The sequence below is a fragment of the Barbatula barbatula genome (assembly GCF_947034865.1).
Source record: "Barbatula barbatula genome assembly, chromosome: 24".
Lineage (NCBI taxonomy): Eukaryota > Metazoa > Chordata > Actinopteri > Cypriniformes > Nemacheilidae > Barbatula > Barbatula barbatula.
In genome coordinates, this window is record NC_136787.1 from 4,265,617 (window position 1) to 4,271,626 (window position 6,010).

Below are 6,010 nucleotides of genomic sequence, written 5' to 3' on the forward strand. Positions count from 1 at the left end.
GGCACGCATCCTGGGTCGTGCGATGCCCTCTCTGGTGGCCTGAGAGATTCACTACTGCAGCTTACCCTGGGGAGATCAAAGACGCTCGGTGGGGAGGGTTGTTTGGTTACACCATTGAAGACTGTGTACTCCAGTCTTAACGATGAAGAAGCAGACAGCTCCGTCTGGTCACCGAGGTCCCCCCCCCAGGGTCAGTGAAGGAGATCGATCCCCTAACTCCGCTATCGTTTGAGTCTGGGGGCCTGATTAGCACTCCCCAGCCTGTTGCATTGGCTAGTGAGGATGATCCATCTCGGCTACGCGATCCAGTCTGCCAGACACCTGCCCAAGTTCGGGGCATTCTGTTTTTTCTCTGCAATACTGCCTCCATGCTTTAGGCCTAGGTGGCCACCCTTCTGGGGGGTTACACTTAGGTCTTGGGGTACGGGTTGGGTTATGGTTAGAGAAAACTGTCCCTTCCAGATTAATCTAGTTTCTCCCAAGACTTCTCTTCATACAGTATTTATAAAAGTGGGGTCTTAGAGTGGAGAGTGGCGGCTCCACCCCCGCGCAGTCCAGCTCATTTGGGTGCAGTTCGGGCAGGCACAGGTGGACCTGTTCGCCTCCCTGGACACCACCCATTGCCCGCTTTGGTACTCCCTGACCGAGGCCCCCCTCGGCACGGATGCTTTGGCGCACAGCTGGCCGCGGGACAAGCGGAAGTACGCCTTCCCCCCCAGTGAGCCTCATTGCACACGTCCTGTGCAAGGTCAGGGAAGAGGAGCATCAAGTGCTACTAGTTGCGCCTTACTGGCCCAACCGGACTTGGTTCTCGGAGCTAATGCTCCTGACGACAACTCCCCCCTGGCAGATTCCCCTGATGAAGGACCTTCTTTCTCAGGGGAAGGGCACGTTGTGGCATCCGAGACCAGACCTCTGGAACCTCCATGTCTGGCTCCTGGACGGGACGAGGAGATCCTGAGTGGTCTACCCCCAGCGGTGGTGGAAACCATTACTCAGGCTAGGGCCCTGGCCACGAGGCGGTTATACGCATTGAAGTGGCGCCTCTTCTCGTCCTGGTGTTCTTCTCGTGGAGAAGACCCACGGATATGCTCGATCGGGAGCGTGCTGTCCTTCCTGCAGTCGAGACTCGAGAGCAATCTCTCCCCTTCCACGCTGAAGTTGTATGTAGCCGCTATTGCCGCTCATCACGGACCAGTTAGTGGGAAGTCTCTGGGACAGCACGACCTGGTCATTAGGTTCCTGAGGGGCGCGAGGAGGCTGAATTCAGCCCGTCCGCGCTCCGTTCCCTCTTGGGACCTCAATGTGGTCCTGGCGGGCCTCCAGAGGCCCCCCGTCGAGCCCCTCGGAGATGCCGCTCTTTCTCATCTCTCGATGAAGACGGCTCTCCTAGTGGCGCTCGCCAAGAGGGTAGGGGACCTACATGCATTTTTCGTGGCCACGGATTGCCTAGAGTTCGGGCCTGGTCAATCTCACGTTATCCTGAGACCCCGGCCTGGCTACGTGCCCAAAGTTCCCACCACTCCCTTTCGGGACCAGGAGGTGAACCTGCAGGTGCTCCCTTCTGGGGAGGAAGACCCAACCCCTTCCGTGTTGTGTCCAGTGCGCGCGCTGCGCCTCTGCCTGGACCGCACGCAGAGCTTCTGGAGCTCTGAGCAGCTTTTTTGTCTGTTTTGGGAGATCAGCACAAGGGGAGGGCTGTCTCCAAACAGAGGTTGGCGCACTGGATCGTGGACGCCATCAATGGCTTACCGATCACAGGATCTCCCGTGCCCGCTTGCAGTGAGGGCACACTCCACCAGGGGTGTGGCCTCCTCGTGGGCACTGGCTCAGAGCGCCCCTCTGGCAGACGTATGTAGAGCTGCGGGTTGGGCTACGCCCAGCACCTTCGCGGGGTTCTACAGCCTCAGCGTGGAACCGGTATCTGCCAGAGTCTTACGAGACACCGCCAGGTAAGTCCGGCAGCCGGTGGGCGTACGCCTGCGGTAGCACTCCTCTATAGGTGAGACGTGGTGCTATCCAGCCTCCCCTCTTCCCCCCACGTGGGCGAAGAGTAGGCATTCCATCCATCACTAAGCACTCCTCGGCGGCGGGCTCGGCGGAGCAGCCCTGCCTCCCTTGGCCTGTTTCTGAGCTCTAGCAGTGACTCAAACAAGGCCTAGTGCTCCACACGTAGTAACCTCCCCACAGGGCGGTTCCGTCTGTTGTCTTCTTCTTAGAATGGCTCTCAATCGATGGCCCATGACCTCTCCCAGGTGTACTTCACCTGCTCGCGACACCATCTCATGTCTGCATGTCTCCCACGTGCTCTCCCCTATCCGGTGAGACCGTGTGTGAGTCTCCACTAAGCTCCTCCCTGCGGTAGGAAGTGGTCTCCGTAGCGCGTTCCCTCAGGGGGGAATGACGCTTCCCAGTGGCCTTACGGTGCCGGGCGGCTTCTCGGGTTAAGAGAACTAGGCCGCCGTCCGTGACGGCCGGTGGAAGGGGCTCCCATCTTTTTTGAAAGCTCTGGACTCCTTCCCTTCCGCTGGAAGGTTGCAATTCATGCTAAGCGCTCACGTCTGACACGCCCAGGCCAGTCAGCGTCGCTTCGCGAGGAATTGTGACGCGGCACAGCGCTGTGGCGTTTTCCGAGGAACCCCATTCTGTCGACACAACGTCGAGAGACCGACAGAAAGGGAACGTCTCGGTTACGTATGTAACCTCTGTTCCCTGATGGAGGGAACGAGACGTTGTGTCCTTCATGCCACAACGCTGGCCGCCCGCTGCAGCAGTCGGGGCAAGATCCTCAGGCTCCTCAGCACAAAAAGTGAATGAATGCGGCACGCCGGCTCCCTTTTATACCCGGATACCCGGGGGCGGAGTCCGGCATGCAAATTTCATTCGCCAATTTTCATTGGCCTGTTCAAGTCAGTCAGAGAAGGTAGGTTCTCAAGTCAAACCCCATTCTGTCGACACAACGTCTCGTTCCCTCCATCAGGGAACGGAGGTTACATACGTAACCAAGACGTTTTCCAGCATGAAAGAAATTACTGTTAGTTTCATTAGACATAAAAACAAAAGTCAGGTTCAAACACGAAGACGAGAATGCTGGAGCTACGATTACTGGAGGCACGAAATGAGGCACAAAATTACTTTTCAAAACATTGAGCTGCCAATCACAACTGTCAACCAAAAGGATTAAGATACACAAACACTGTTATCGTTGTCTGTACATCTTGTCTTGTCTGTACATAAATGTTATTGAATATTTATTAGGTGGAATTATTAGTAAACCGAACAGTATTCACAAAATTCTATAAACAAAAGGTATAAGCAATATAATTTGATAGCTTAAAGAAGTGAAGGTCTAAATTATTTATTATTACTTTGCTTTGTGCACTACTTTCCGACCGTACTGTACCTTACTAATCTAAAGCAATAAATTTATGAGAGAGAGAGAGAGAGAGAGAAACAGAGAGAGAGAAACAGAGAGAGAGAAACAGAGCATTAAAATGATAGAAAGACTCATGTGTGAGGGGTTTAAACTCATTGCTTAAATTAGAGCAACAAAACCTTTTCCTAAAATACTGCAGTTTGCCGATCTGCGGTGAGAAGAAATATATGTAGCATTTATAGCTAGATATATATGTAGCATATTCTATAAGTTCTATAATCATACACGTATATAGCTAAAGTTGCAAATGCACTGTCATCTTGGCAGGACTGGCTTGGCAGGGTTGCCAGATCTAAGTAATAAAATCAATCATCACTAACCTAATGTCCTTAATCCAAATTACAAAACTTTTACATATGAAATAATTTTAAGATTCACATCTTAATATCAAAATCCTTCCACTCTTGACCTGCGGAATAAAAAACACCACAAAAGTTTAATATTAGCCCAATTACACAGGAATTCCACAGACTTGGCAACACTAGTTCAAAGACTGGCTTGCACCTTTACAATGTGGTGCACGACCTACATAAAGCAGCCCAGTGGCACAAAAATGGGGTATACAGTAAATGTGCTTAGGAGCGCCGCACTGGGGGGGGGCTCCATTGTGCCAAAGTATTATTCAAAGATTTTTTTATAAAATGTTATAAATGATAAAAAATAGAACGAAAAAGGTAATTATTTGAAACGTTTCAGTTTTAAGTCAAGTCAAGTCAAGTCAGCCTTATTTATATAGCGCTTTTACAATTTTCATTGTTACAAAGCTGCTGTACAAGAAAACATTTGGACTATAATTAAAACATATAAGGTTTATGCAAGTCAAAACAAAAAAGGTGAAAACACAGAAGACATGCGCACAGATTCAGCCACACACAAAACACTCCACACACACAACACGCACACACACAAAAACGCGCACACAGACAGACACACACAGAAACACATGCACAGGGGCCGTCACCTAGAACCACACACCCAGGATAAGGATAGGGAAACACAGGTCAAATATCAGACAGACTATAAATTCCTATATTGAGTGTTAATTAAATAAAACTTTTCAATTCTAGCAGCCCCCCCCTGGCCAGGCAAACAATATGCAAACGGTGACGAGGAACCCAAAAACTCCTTTCCAGTTCCCCTCTGGCAAAAGCTGCAGCCTCTGCACAAGCTTGACAGTGCTTGCATAACAAGGCAAAATAAAAATAATTTAGATTTAAGATTATCAAGAAACGCATATTTGTAGTTGAAGTTATTTTCAGGACTCTGGATTAGGATTACCCTGCTTCAGTTTCAGAGTTTGTGGACTTATTTCGTTTTCCTAAGGACTTTGTTCATTTTGTCCCCCTCGTGGGAAGTGTTTGTTTTGTTCACATTTTCCACCTTGTGGGTTTGTTGATTTAATAAAGTTTTCTAAGTTAATCCTTCGTTTGCCTGCATCTGGGTTCTGTCTAAACCATTTGTGACGGAATGACCCGATCAAGGAGGACCCAGCAGGCAGCAATCTTAGCTGCAAGATGCTGCCAGCCTCGTCCCCTCTGCAGCTTTCCCCAGGGGAACTCGGACCTGGAGGACTACCTTGACCGGTTCATGAGAGCTGCAGGGGAGGTGGTTCTCGGGGAGGAAGAGGTGACGGCTGCTTTCAACAGCGGCCAGGGTTCCCCTATCGCCAGCGGAGATGAGGAGGCTGAGACCGCTGGACTTCGAGAGCGTGTTCATGCTCGTCATGAGCCGACCGGAGTCCAGGGTCTCGGTCCGTCCGAGTTTATCATCTCCGTTGGGCACCATCCCTGAGGGTCACACCGTGAAGCTTGGGGTGGTGACCACCGGCACGCCGTCAGCCTCTGTCCCTGATACCTCTCCACCACATTCCAGTCTTCAAGTGTGGGAGGTGAGAGTCCTGGGGGTACACTTTGGAGGCCTTTTACGAAGTGTACACAGCCACCAGTGTCTGGGAGATCTGTTCTGCTTACGTCAGTAATCCGTTTGCAAGACTGATAAGCAGATAACACGCTGAATCCAAGCAAAAGTTGTCTTTTGAACTTTACGGAATCAGCACCACACAGCAGACCATGTCTGAGAGTTCAACAACTTACAATCGTGAGTAATCCATTTGCAAGTATCATCAGCAGATAACACGCAAACTAGGTTTCACATGTGCTGGCGTTCATGATGATCAGATTTCTCAACACGCTGTGGCAGACGTCCTTTTTTTTTGCATACAAAACCCCTACTATCGACCTCAACACTCTTTCCCACACTTCTCCCTGACTCACTTCCGGTATGCCGTTTAAATACCCTTCCCGGCTATTTGGTGACGTGCCTGAAAACTAGTATACCTTCTTCATCACAGTAGTAAAGAAATATAATGACAATAAAAATACAGAAGGTAGAAAACACATTACATTTTTATTCAAAGTACTAACAAGCGTTTTGTATATACGTAATCGTTTTTTCATGGGATGTACTGTATATTAGTCAAAAATAATTGTCTAAAGATTGTAACCAGTTTCTATGTAGAAATATGACTGGGTTTATGATTCAATGAGTACATCAAATACTACCCTGAAATGGACA